The sequence below is a fragment of the Tachypleus tridentatus genome, chromosome 8 (assembly GCF_004210375.1).
Source record: "Tachypleus tridentatus isolate NWPU-2018 chromosome 8, ASM421037v1, whole genome shotgun sequence".
Lineage (NCBI taxonomy): Eukaryota > Metazoa > Arthropoda > Merostomata > Xiphosura > Limulidae > Tachypleus > Tachypleus tridentatus.
The window spans coordinates 119693523-119707663 of record NC_134832.1 but is presented as its reverse complement, the minus strand read 5'-3'; the positions used below and the strand labels follow the sequence as shown (position 1 = coordinate 119707663).

Below are 14141 nucleotides of genomic sequence, written 5' to 3'. Positions count from 1 at the left end.
AGTACTTTTCCTGCGGCAAAGGTAAAACTAAAACGTTCGGATTGCCGCTCGTTAAAGGCTCTTTCTGCACCAAGTTTTACGTTTCATGTATTATCACATATTCTTTGTAAAAAATGTGAACATGCGAGATCAATCAGTATGACTAGTTCTTTAGACTGCAAACTTTTTTTTTTATTCTGTAAAATTCACCTTTAATATAGTAAATCGGCAATTGCGTCAAGGATCAAAAGCCACTTCGCATTTTCGGAAAGGGAGAAAAATTATTTTGTATGACAAAGCACTTAAAAAGTAAAGTAAAATACGCCGCCCAACGTGGGGCTCGAACCCACGACCCTGAGATTAAGAGTCTCATGCTCTACCGACTGAGCTAGACGGGCGTTTTATGTATATATTGTAGTTTTGTTTCTTTTCACATTTCTTTATGATCGTTTCTTTTTACTTCTCATTTTCGTTCAGGGCTTTTCATTTATTTCTACATTAAGTATTTTTCAGTAAGTAGCAAGTAGAGTTATATATCACCCCTGAAACAATTTCCTACAATTTCACGTAAACGTTATTCAATTCTATTCAGTCTTTCCTCAAGATTTTGAATAAATGAAAAGAAAGAAAACTTTTTATTACACGAAATCTTACCAGCCATTGCTATTCGAAGAGCTAACAAACTTATACTCATTCATCCTTTCATTAACGTACCTGTCGTTAGATGTATCATAACATTTTAATCATAAATTTTTTTCTCTTTGTAGGAATTTATCAATTACAGAAGGTGATTCTTTAGTGGTGATTAGACGTAAACTATATATCAGGCTTGTATTTTCTCTGGAAGAATAATTACTTTCGAGAAAATTACACAACACAAACTTTATCAAATTCACCATACCAAAAAACACGTTAGAGCAAACACGTAAATATTTTCATCTCTTTCCATTTCAGAATTGATAACATTAAAATACGAGGTTCGATTATATGCATTCGAGAAATTTAAACGTGATTAAAACGCAAAGAGGCTCCATAAGGACTTTCATCGTTCACTCTCGCTTATGTATTGTCACAAATTACGGGCAATAATAAAATCACATAGTAGATTTTCTACCAAAGTTCAAACTTTCCTCACAAACACACAGGTTGCGTGTTACATATGAAAGTGTTTCTCTAATTCATTCATTGTCATCCATGTATTGATGCGGTGAGAACACGCAGATTTAAATAGTGCGCATTCCATACATTACTTCATTAAACATGTTCTCAACATGAAAGTCATTAACAAACTTTTCGCGGACACTCATGTATTTATATCATTAGCGTATCAGCAGAAATCCTCCTATTTAAAATCAATAACGGTGATCACCGCTCAATTGAAACCACGTAGAGTTTCTTTTACAATAGAGGATAATTTTAAAGGGTTATTTTAAAGAAAATTAATACCTAAATCGTTTATCATACAATGCTGTTGTAGAAAACCCAGATAAAGTGGACAAGGGATGCGATAATTATAGCTGAAAGTTTGCAATGGTGATAAAAGCTTTCAAAGTGCTGATTTTGAATGACGAACGAAAGAACAACAGCAACAAATATTTGACAGGGCATGGATCCTTACGGTAAGAATCCTTAAATTTTTTAATGTTTTTTAATTTACCCATTCGTCTTTAGCAAGTTATATTGAAATAGGTAAAGGAGTGGATATAAAAATTTCTAAAGCTCCAATATTTTCAAAATGATTTAACCACAGAGTAAAAGAGCGAAAATAATACAATAATGCATGAATTCTCAAAACATTATAAAAGTAATTCAATACGACATGATTGTAACGAAGTTGTGCTATTATATTTATACCTGCGGCAAATAATCATTCATTCCCAAGAATTTCCAGAAGGGAAGAAATTGGAGCACGTCACAATAACTTCCTGTGATTTATGATAATTCTCACTTAACCTAAACCCTTCACGATTATTGACTCTATAAAATACGTTCTTCCTGTGACTTCTCTCTTAAAGGTGAATTTTCAACACATTTAATAATTGCCTTAGAAACCATACTTTTTTTAGGTATAATTCCTGTGTTGTTGCCCTATTTTAAATACATGTTTTCTTTAGTAAAAACTGAAACAAAATACGCGGGTTCTCGAACCGAAGTTCCTCTCGGTCGTTCGGCTGTTTCCGTGACGTTTTACAACTATGACGTAATAGTTGCCAAACACGCTTCGTTGCGCGCCGGCCGACCATTTTGCACTTTCAGTGCTGGTGTTCTATGTAAATCCATCGGTGCTTTTTTCAGGTAACATACTTTGTGAGCGAATTTTTTGTCTTGATATTGCTACTTTATGTTTGTTTTATGATAACATGATCTACTGCATTAATTATTGTTGTAAAAATCAAGGAAAAGGTTCTTTTCGTCTCCGTGCAAAGAGAAATAACCGGCTGTGTGGGACAGTGGGCGCGGATGGTCAACAGGAAGAATTGTACTCCTTAACAGCATGCAACGCTTTGTCGAGATCACTTTGAACGCTCATGTTTTGTGTCGGATACCACTGTTTTGGATTGCGTGGGTTTCATGCCAGGCAGGTTGAGACTGAAAAATACCATCGGCAGAAGACAGTATCGTCCTCAACATATTTCCTCGTGTAGAACTGAGGACTGATCTCAGCCTGCACGGTAGAGGTTAACATAGTCGGCAAAATATAAACAAATAAAACCCAGTGTCTGATACCAATAACTTATAAACACCAGACAGGTTTAGAGATGCTTAAAATTGCACGTTAAATAATACAGACCTTTTTTTTTTGTCATGATTTAGGCTTACCGTTCTACAACTGTAGGTATGACCGATTCGCAATCGACCTGGGCGCTATCAGTATCACCTACAGTTCCGCTATTCTCGCTCGTGGAACTGTTTTCACCACTAAAACTCGACAGATCTGTGTCAAAAGTAACTGTTCTAGGTACGTTCAGAGTAGGTTCGAATTGATAGGGCGCGACTCGACACTGTTCAGAACACAAATTCAAAACAGACTCCGCCTCTGTTTCTCCGTATGCAATTGCCATGTTTATTTACATTCAACGCGCAGGATTACAAATAATTCAACTTTAGTGAATTATTTCAGACACTAGAATTTCTATGAAGACGTACGTTAAATACCATTGTTTTTAAAAGTCACCTTACAAAGACGTTAGGCCAATCAATTAACTAGCTTAAGCGAGATGTATAGCAATATCAACTTAGAATTACTTTGCTAATCTTCGACCTGGATCGTCGATAAAATATTTAGTTCTAGACCGAATATAAGAATCAGTATTGTTTGTAAGTTTGTAAAAGACACACATATATATATATACATATATACCATCATCTGTAAAACTATTAGTAATAAGCGTTATTATAAATTGTATTGTTTTTATATTGAAATATATTTGTGTTAAAAATTGAATTGTGTGTACTAGCCTTGTTGGCAAATAATATATACTTAGTACAGACTAACATTTAATTAACTACTAATCTCAAATTAATATTCCAGTTATTTCAAACAGTAATACGTAATGTATGTAACACAATAAATTGAAGACTCATCCGAAATAAATAAAAATACATGACAAATCAAATACCATGTATTTTATTATTATATAAGTCGTAAATTGGAACTGAATCGATATTTTTTTTTGAAATATTATTATAAGCCGACTAACACTGCCTGAACTTCCGACCATTTGCCTTTTGTCTGGTACAGTATGCAATAATTGTACAATAACTGAAACGTTCCCTCAAATATTGAGAATATCCATCTACTGTTTCCTATCACTATGTAATAAAATAACTATATATATTATATAATTAGTGGTATTGTAAAATAAAATCTCATATATTTCACACCTTTATGTAAATATCATAGATTAAAACTGAATAGATTTTTCATTTTGAAAAATTATTCTAAGCCTACTGATACAGTTTGTTTTTTGAATTTCACACAAAGCCACTCGAGGGCTATCTGCGCTAGCCGTCCCCAATTTAGCAGTGTAAGACTAGAGGGAAGACAGCTAATCATCATCACCTACCGCCGACTCTTGGGCTACTCTTTTACCAACGAATAGTGGGATTGACCGTCACATTATAACGCCCCCACGGCTGAAAGGGCGAGCATGTTTGGCGCGACGGGGATGCGAACCCGCGACCCTCAGATTGCGAGTCGCACGCCTTAACACGCTTGGCCATACCGGCCCTACTAATACAGAATGATCATTTTTCGGAGATGTTTAGTGACTTTAAATAAAAAAAACAGTCCTTAATAAAAGTCAACATTAAAATTATGAAGAGCTTATTTACAGTGTTAAAATAATATAAATACATAAGTAGCGATAGTGTAATATAAATGAATTGAATTTAATAAATGTTTTCCATATGTTGAAATTAAAATGTCATTTGTTTTAGCTAACACTAAAGGACAAAATATTTTCCTAACTTTACCTGCTGCTCTTTATATAACCAAGGTGGTAGGGACAAATGAATATCAAACAAATAAAAGGTATAGATTATAGACAGTTAATAAGAAACTGGCTCTACCAGACAAAGAGATGACAACAATAATTGTTATTTACATAGATTGTTTGAATTAAACTGACTTATAAAGCTAAAATTCAGAATAAGCATCCTTTCAGGGCAAATCATCTGATATATAGCAACACTGATTTTAGTTGTTACTGTAACATTAATTAATAATTGTTTCGCATCCATTATTTATACTTCTGAGTCTATAAAATTTATAACATAAGAAAATTAAACTGAAGTTTTGACCAAATGTTGTAAAATATAAGAATTGTACATTATTGCTTCTAAACTACATAAATGTTAGGTATTGTGTTAGAATGGACATAATTTGTATGAACGTTGATCCAGTAAATTATAAACTATAATGTTTAGAGTATTTGAAATTTTGTTTAGGATGTACGATACTTGTTATATTTGCTTGCATGGTAGTAATTTGACTATGATGAAACGTGAGTTTTACATAAGATGATCACAGGTTACTGCTTTGTAACTTATGATATTTCTCTAAAGTGAAATAATTGAAGAATTCTAGTTAAATGTCAGTGACGTTTATTTGCATATATGAAAAAACAACTAAGTGTAAATGTGCATAAAGGTTTGAAAGGTGTAGATAAAACACGTAATGTTCTTTACAATGTTACTAATAAACGTAGGTCAAAATTATGAGTGATTGGTCGGTTGAAATGTATCACAACCCTACACTGTGTGTATGGCAGCTACTCAACAATCACTTGACGTTAGCGTCCACAGTGTTCGTGTAAGTGTGATTACCTAATAGTGTTTTAGTCAGTCCGAAAGGTTTAAGCAGTTTGATATTTTAAGTAATAGTACAGTTAAACAGTAAATCATTCATTTATTGTATTTAGCTGTAGGACGATTTCTGGTTATAATAACTGTCTTATTTAAATATTATATATGATTTACTTGCGAAAGCAAACGATAAGTGTCCAACGAACATTGTCTGAAATAAATCATGAGCATTTTTGAAATGAAATCTATACTTTTGCAAGATCTGTATATCCAAAGAAGATTAGAGGTGTGTTTGCCAGTGATAAATGCCTATATGGAAAATAGATGGATAAACAGTAAGTCATCCATTTATTATTTTTAGTTGTAACAAATTGTATTCCATAGGTGGAAGTCCACCCTTGTAAAACTCCTGTAAGATAAAACTAGTTGAATTATCATTTGTAAAAATGAGACATTTTATCAAACATAAAGTCAAACTAGTGAAAGTGTAAGTTTTAATTATTGATAATATTTAATGAACGTTTTATTGATGATGCACATTGAGACACATTTAGTGATATCATGTATATATAAAATATGTGTAGGTTGTAAGACAATATAAAGTCAAACTAGTGAAAATGTAAGTTTTAATTAATGCATTATATCGTCCTTTTAAGGATATATAAATGTAAAGAAATGTATGGTACTAATAAATTAATATTAAGCATCCTTTTTTAAGTTGATTTTATTATAATTGAATTTATTAACTAACGAATTAGTCGTTTAAACCTATTAGATACATTTATGTTCAGACACCAAACAGTAAGTTTTAATTATTGTATGATATCGTTCTTTTAAGACAGGAAATTTAAATAACTAACAAATTAGTAATCTAAACTGATTAATTATAGCCTTCATCACGGTAGCCTATTTATGTGCTCTCTGATGATCATGTATTAATTATGTATCTCAGGACAGCTGGAATGAATATTAACACTTTTATATTTTGATCTTCCTAGATCATCTTCAAGTTAAGATACCAGCTGTCCTGAGATATATTTTTACTTCAAGTGGGTTTCTTGTTGTCACGAATGTATGAGGCCCGGCATGGCCAAGTGTGTTAAGGTGTTCGACTCGTAATCCGAGGGTCGCGGGTTTGAATCCCGGTTGCACCAAACATGCTCGCCCTTTCAGCCGTGGGGGCGTTATAATGTGACGGTCAATCCCACTATTCGTTGGTAAAATAGTAGCCCAAGAGTTGGCGGTGGGTGGTGATGACTAGCTGCCTTCCCTCCAGTCTTACACTGCTAAATTAGGGACGGCTAGCACAGATAGCACTCGAGTAGCTTTGCGCAAAATTCAAAACAAACAAACAAACGAATGTATGAAACAATTATATTATCGTCTTTGATGACATCACAACCTCCCTATTACATTAGGATCACTTGTATGTGGCAAGTCTCTCTGCAGCCATTTTTTTCTTTCCTTCTATGTTCCCTTCATTTTTACTAGCAATCTGCGGTAAAGAACTTTACCGTTAAAACTTGTGTACTCAATCAGAAATGATTGCACCATGAAGCGAAACGTCGTTGTCACAAATACAAATCTTAGTAGTTGTAAGAGCTGTATCTTGTAACAAAATAAAAATGAACTAACTTCTACACTTTCACAGCTAGAAGCTGAATACACGCGATAATCTTTATTGAACAACGTTTTTGACACTGAAATGAACTATGTGTTACATGTTTAATTGAACCTTTATTAACTTCACTAAATGATTACTTATATTTATAAATAATGTTCTCTCGTTTTTAGATATTAGACGAAAGTTGTCGATTATTATATCATATGGTATATATTTTCTTTAACAAACAACTGAATAATAAGACCGAAAATGTAACTTACACCAATATATATAATTATTACGAAGAAATCTCACATTACACAAGTCATATAAAATATTAAACATCATTTTTTATTGTCTTGATGAATTTGGGACTGCGTCACCAAATACATAAGGTTACATATAAATACTGACACCAACGTAAAAAAAAAATGATTTAGTTAGGTTTGAAAAACAAATCCGTTAGTAAACTGTCAGGACAGGAATAGTTGTGTAGTTTGAAAAGTTAAAAGTGTCTTCAGCAGTTACAGTAAGTTAACCCTAATTCTTTAGTTCGTTGATTCAAACGACTCTTTTTGTCATCTCATCAGATCTGGGGTTAATTTACTAAAGCTACTTCCCCTCGGTGGATTCAGCTTATAGCCCGAAATGGCTTTGTTGTAAGAAAACACACACACTCTGAAGCTACAAGTGATGGGATAATACACCAACAAGTGGGCTATTGGTAAAGTCTGTTTACAGATTGAATCTTTCATGTCTGTGGTATTAAATAATAAAAAAAGGGGGAAAGATAACAATGTACACGTGTCTAAACAAAATGAATTCAAATTTCCTGTCACATCTGAATACATATATTTTATTCTTACATATATACACGTAGGTACTTCTACATAGAAGACTGTCATTTTTTTATATTGAAGAAAAACTCCAAAGAGTAATAGTATTTGGTTATAATTACATATTGCAATATAATGCAGTAAATTTACCAAGTGTTAGCTGAAATATATCTAGTTAATTTTGAGTCATGGAGATTCCAAGTTCTCATAATCACGAAACATTTACAATCGAATATTTTGCCTTTTAGTAAGTACAAAAAATTTGTCATTCTTTGCACAGAAATATTTTAACGAGACAGATGAAGTAAGGTTATATATTTCATTAAAGTCATTGTTTGATTTAGAAGTCTTATAAATCAAATGATAGGATGTATCCATTCAGCGTGAATTTAAACCATAAACAGTAGATACTGTCTGGCTGTATGTATGTATGTATGAGTGATACGAAAAATATTGTGGTGAGAGAGAAAACATTAGGATGATTGAATATCACTGTAAAATTCTGTAGCTCTGTTAAGTGTTCACTCGGATTATTTTTTCCCTTATAATATTTATGAAGATCAGTTTTATTCTAGACAATTTTCTCTCATGAACAACAATAAAAATGTTAATCTTATACTACGAATGTCTGCTTTCTTTGTTGACTTTGTGCATAATATTAGACTTTTCGTGGAATTTTGTGAAAACCAACTCGAGAACTATGTGTTAGTACAGTGGAGCGCCGTTAAGCCGCGGTATTTGGGGGGTCAACCTGCTTAACCGCGGCTTAAACCTTTGTGACTGAAAAGCCGAAATCGCCAACAGCTCCGCCGAAGAGCCTCATCCGGGCCATTGCGTGATCATTATATCGGATTATCGAATTAAAAATAATACTTTAATTATTGATCACTTTTTCACGGATTTACCGTGGATTAACTTTAATGTATGGAGAGGTGTGATTCGGTAACAATGGCGGCCTCCAAAAAGCTGACATAGAGAGTGGATAAGGTAGATTAACGGTCGATTTCTATTGTAATATATTTTATTTATTTCCCAAATTAAAGCAAATCCTTTTTAAATATCCCCTTGAAGTTATAAAGCCAGGATTAAATTCGTAAGCCGCGTTTTTACACGTTCTTAAATTAGCGGTGAGCCACGATAATCCTCGCTCACATCGCTCACAAGACTTGCTACAGCGGCTTAAGCGATTTCGCGGTTTACTGGTCCGCTGGCTTAATGGCGCTCCACTGTGGTTCTCTAATTTAACAGTGAAAGACTTGAAGAAAGGCACCTAGGTAATACTATCAACCGTCAACTCTTGAGTTGCTCTTTCACCAACGAAAAGTGTGATTAACTGTCACAATATAACACCTCTACGGTTGTAAGGGTGAACATGTTCGGTGACGAGATTCGAACTTGAATGAGGAAGACTGAGAGACGAATGCCCTAACCACCAGGCCCCACGCAAAATGAATGCTTATAATTTGAAATTTATTTTAAATAACAATTCTTAGTTTCCTTTACACAGTTTTACTTGACTAAAATATAATTTAAATTTATAATCGTCGCGAAATATATTTTGTGTTGACTGTAAGATGCATACTTGTACTTGTGACTTACTGGTAAGATACAGGTAAAAATCTCCAAATTAATAAGACGTCTCAGGTATATCATACTTTTACTCTTCTTTTTCTCAACTATCTAAGTTTGAAAGTGCAAAATTTAATTTTATAAAACATCATTTTTGTTCTTTTTTTTTTAATTTCGCGCAAGGTCGAACTAGAGTATTCTGCGCTAACCGTCCCTTATTTAGCAGCGAAAGACTAGAAGGAAGGTAGCTAGTCATCATAACACACCGCTAATTCTTGGACTACTTTTTTACGAACGAACAGTTGGTTTCACTGTTACATTATAATGCTCCCAACGGTTGAAAAGGAGCGCATGTTTGGTGGAATGGGATTCGAAACCGCGAACCTCAGACTGCGTCCTAACAACCTGGTCATGTACAGCCATTTTGATATGAAGTTCTCCATTAGTTTAAATGTTTGTGCTATTTGTTTAGTTGATGGAGAATGCCTTGTTACGGATAATTTCTCCATTAACAGCTCAACAGAAAAAAATGAAAATTTTTCTTTTGTTCTTTTCATGAGTCCCCGTCGTTTGGTTCTGGATCCGCTTAGATATGTATATTCTCGCTGTTGGTTCTATGTTTTTAATGTAAAGCAACAAATTAAGTTATCTGCACTCTTTTCACAACGGGAAAACCTCGGTTTCTGAATCGGATAGCGTTGATTTATTTGGTTGTTTGGTTTTGAATTTCACGTAGCACCACACTAGGGCTATTTGCGCTAGCCCTCCTTAATTTAGCAATGTAAGATTAGAGGGAAGACAGCTAGTATCACCACCCACCGCCAAAACCACTTACTGACTGACCTGAAATCTTGACTGAAAAACTTCCGTCCGCCACCAGTAGTAACATTATAACAAAGCAGTACTGAAACAATAACAGATACTGTAGGGATCGTTAAAGCAGCAAATGATGTGCTATGAAGACGACAGTGAGTTATTAACTTCTCATGGAGATAAACATGTGTAAATTCTCTAAATTTAGTGTGCATCCTTACTACAGAATATGTGAAACGCCTAATAACTGACAATACTTCGATCTTTACTGCACTTAAGTGTAATACACGAAACTATGTACATGTTAAAGATAAACTAAACCGTTCTCAGTGTTTTGATGTAGTGGCTCCATTTATTTCATAATCACTTTCTTAGACGTAAGCACGAAATATACTTAAGTTTTCAGAATTGTATTAATTACGTTCATTCTAACGTAGTTTTTATTTATGAAGCTTTACATTTTTACCCACGCTAAAATACAAAAATTATGTAATGCGTACATGTTTCACCCAGAAAGTTGCGGTCTTCAACACGTTTCTTTACTCGTCACACCAATTTTGCGATATGTAAACTTGGAAACGGATAAATAACCAAACAGGCTGGTACAAAATTATGCACGGGAATTTATTCATGTCAAACTGATATTCTGCAACAAGAACACGAAACCCGAAGTTTTCATTAAAAACAGTTCACCTACCAGTGGTACAATGGTATGTTTGTGGACTGCCACCGATTAAAAAACGGGTTTCAATTCCCGTGGCTGGCAAAACACAGATATAACATTGTGTAGCTTTGTGCTTATTTCTAAATAAAATCAAATAATTTGTCCATGTAATATTATAAAAAGAAAACCACAAACAAAATATTCTACAAGATAACTTTTATTTCAATTCTAAAGAAAGAAATAATTTATTCCGAAAGAATCTTTTTATTACTTATTAACATATTCAAGAATATTGTGAGAAAATAACAGTTTCCTACGATAAAAATTGTTTTCGTAAACCTTTTGATCATCTTAAAGGTAAAGGTAAGTAAGTCTATATTAAATGTATTTCACTGTGTCCTCTAATACAACCTACAAGCAGACTGCTCTGTACACGTGGAGTAAACAGATCTTGCTAAGCTTTTATTTATTGTACCGATGATTTTCGATACCTTTAACAGATAGCGCTGTCAAAATAAATTAAAAAACTAAAATTTAATTCATTCTAAATAATTACGGATAAAGTAGAAGCATTTATAACTGTTTATTGTTTCACTTAAGCCTAATAAGTTGGTTGATAACTACATTTAATATAATTAACTTATTATAACACGTGCTGTTGCTCTATAACGCCGCCTACAATGTTTTTGTTTGTTTGCTTTTAATTCAGCATCTGTTATTCTACAAAGTTAACTACATCAATATTTATTAATTCAGGTAATGATTTACAATACAAACACGTAAGCCCTTTAGAAGGAAGGTAGCTAGGTATTTGACCTATGAACTTTAAATATTAAAGGAAAATTGTTAATCATATTTGTGACAGAATGAGATATTTTAAACTATATTTTAGCGTGATGCATATGTATTTGTACATGTTACATAATTTACGATAACTGTATTGATTTTTATAACTACTGTCCTTTATGAGACGATGTAATTATAAGTTTGTGACGATACTAAATTTCATATACACAAGAAAAAATATATCAAAATATGTCCTCGTATTGCTATTTCATACTTTAACAGCTGGCAACACATTTTATTTATATTGTATCGGTTTTCGTGTGCACCAAACATTGAACACGTTAACTTCATACTACTTTTGCGCATACTTTCTTATGTCTGACCTTTGAGTTGTCCCTGTTTCAGTCACTGTAAATATAAATATTGTGGTAATATTATTTTTAAAGTACGACTTTTAAAGTTACACTTCCAGAAACAAATCGACCAAATACAATATAAAAAGTACGCAGTGTGAAAAATATATGCATTGTTCCTCTTTGGTGAAATTTCTATATATTTTTCAAATTCAAACAAATAACTGAGGAAACTTAAGAGAGTAATATAATGAAACACCTACTGATGTAAGTTAGTGTCAAATTCATAAAAGTCTAGTGATGTAAGCTAATGTTTCGAAACCATATAATATGTATTTTTATTATAGCAAAGCCACATCGGGCTATCTGCTACGTCCACCGAGGGAAATCAAACCCCTGATTTCACGTGACGTTATAAATCCGAAGATTTACCGCTGTCCCAGCGGAGGACAACATATAGTGAAACGTCTACTAACGTAAGTTAACGTGTTAAAATCATATAGTAAAACGCCTGCTGATGGAGGTTAATGTGTCAAAATTATATAGTAAAAGACGTCTACGAATGTAAGTTAGCGTGCCAAAGTCATATATTGAAACGTGTACTGACGCAAGTTAACGTGTCAATGTCATATAGTAAAACGCTTACTGACGTAAGTTAATGTGTCAATTTTTGTAATGTCATGGAAGCAATAAGTTACCTATTTTTAGAAAGATCAATTTACAGGATGATGAAATTCTATTTGAATTCAAACACGTTTTCTCCGACTATCGCAAACTCTTATAGCATACATTTAAAGCTAAAATATTAGATGAACTATCAGAGCTTTGACTGCTGTTCTGTAAGTTGATAATGGTTCCTCGCTGAGAGGAATTTCAGACAAGTATAACAAAACCTGGAACTTACAACAAACACTCTTACTAATCAACTTACAGTTGTTTAACAGTCGAAAAAAGAATTTCTCAAAGTAAATAATATTTAACAACAGTCATTACATTACTTGAAAATCCCTTTCGTAACCAAAGCAATAGTACTTTCATACAAGGGAATGTCTTTAATCATCATTACCTTTATAAGGATTATTCCATCATACAGCATTATTACAATGGGAAGACATATGACATCCCAACTTTGCAGCCCTTATGCAAAGCTACAGTATTTGAATGGCGAAAATATTACAGAACAACAACAAAAGAAACTTCCTCTTTATATATATATACATAGATAGAAAAGTCATAGACCATTTCATATCATAACCATTACCATAGTGTTGGGTTTACGGAATTACAACGTTAAAATCTGGAGTTTCATTCCGAACGGTGGACGCAGAAGACAAACAACGAACCAAACAGTAACGAGTATTATACAAGGCTATTTAGACAATTTACCCATTTATTCTATACATTTCACAACGAGAATATTAGTCTTATACTGAAATACTTTAACATTAACTTATTCTTTAATTAAGTTTTCATTAAATTTAACCTTTTTACCATTTATGTAATATTTTGGCCAAACCCGTTTCTTTCTTTGTATCAAAAATACATTCACGGGAAACAAGGCTCATATACAAATTACAGCAACGGTCATATCTTACGTGATCTAAAAATGTTTCATCAACATACCTTTACAGTGCTTTTGTTAGTTAAGGAGACAATCGTAGAAACTATGTAAAACAGTTCTCAAACCCAATATAGGCCAGGTGGTTAGGGTGCTCTGTTCACAACCTGCGAGCCACGGGTTCGAATCCCCGTCCCACCAAACATGCTCGCCCTTTTTCAGTCATAGGAGCGTTATAATGTTACGGTCAATGCCACTACTCGTTGTTAAAAGAGTATAAGAACAGGTAGTGGGTGGTGATTACTAGCTGCCTTTCCTCTTGTCTATCACTGCTAAATTAGGGACGGCTAGCGCAGACAGCTTTTTCCCGAAATTCAAACTGAACACAAGATGTTCCGTTTATCATAACGAGATCTCAGTGTTCTGCTAATTTCTGCAATCTGCAATCATAACTTACTGTAAAAAGTAAACAAATTATTGTAACCACGTAATGATGTAAGTTAAGTGCAAAAATAGTAATAATAAAATATTATCAAATTCACTATAGTTAAAAAATATCCGACCGAATTAGTAACACATATGTAATAAAATGGCATTTATTATTGAAATTCACCTGATATGCTTCTGTTGCTGTTCATATTTAATTACAACCTGCTGCATATATAAATCTAAC

At 33.3% G+C, this 14141-nt stretch overlaps 1 non-coding gene across 1 annotated transcript; it reads right to left on the bottom strand.

Moving 5' to 3' along the window:
* Positions 1–304: 304 nt before the first annotated feature.
* On the bottom strand, positions 305–377 carry TRNAK-CUU (transfer RNA lysine (anticodon CUU)). The gene has a single exon. It is a non-coding gene; the product is annotated as a tRNA-Lys (tRNA).
* Between the last annotated feature and the right edge of the window lie 13764 nt (positions 378–14141).